Genomic DNA, 610 nt, shown 5'->3' on the forward strand with positions numbered 1-610 from the left:
TTCCTCGCAGTATTTCCACCTCCTGACTTCATATCTCCTCGCTGCGCTAAAGAAAACACAAGACAATGCGTCCTACTACCTGCTCCCACCAGCGCACGCACAGGCAAGCAAAACAAAGATATGCCCCGCGCTTTCTTGCTGCTGCAGCGTTTTAAGGTTTTTTTTTTTTTCAATCTAAAACAATCTTTTGGTTGGCAGGCCGAGCGTATTGATTTAAAGCGCGCAAAATAAATAAATAGTGCGGCGGACATTTTTTTTTTTTTTGTAACTCAACGTCGAAATAGATTGGGGTGGCTGGGAAAAGGTCACATGTCTTTCACAGCAGCGCGGCTCTTGCCAAGAGGACCGAAATGGCTCCGAGTGAAGGAGTGCAGAGCGAAAACAAGCCGCGCCGGAGGAAGAGAATTGTAGGAATGCAGCGGAATTCGGGAACTCTCTGTTCTGAGGAGCCCGCAGTTCAGTAAACATGGTTCCTGTTTGATGAATGTAGAAAATGCTGGATGCCTGGCTGTCATGCTGTGTACTCGTTTCGGGTCAGTGACCCAGTAAGTATTGAAGTCACAGACAGCCGGGGTGGGTAGGGGGGTTAACTTTTTTCACAGGAAGCTTT

This window comes from Nanorana parkeri, unplaced genomic scaffold (assembly GCF_000935625.1).
Source record: "Nanorana parkeri isolate BGI_ZX_2015 unplaced genomic scaffold, ASM93562v1 scaffold488, whole genome shotgun sequence".
Taxonomy (NCBI): domain Eukaryota; kingdom Metazoa; phylum Chordata; class Amphibia; order Anura; family Dicroglossidae; genus Nanorana; species Nanorana parkeri.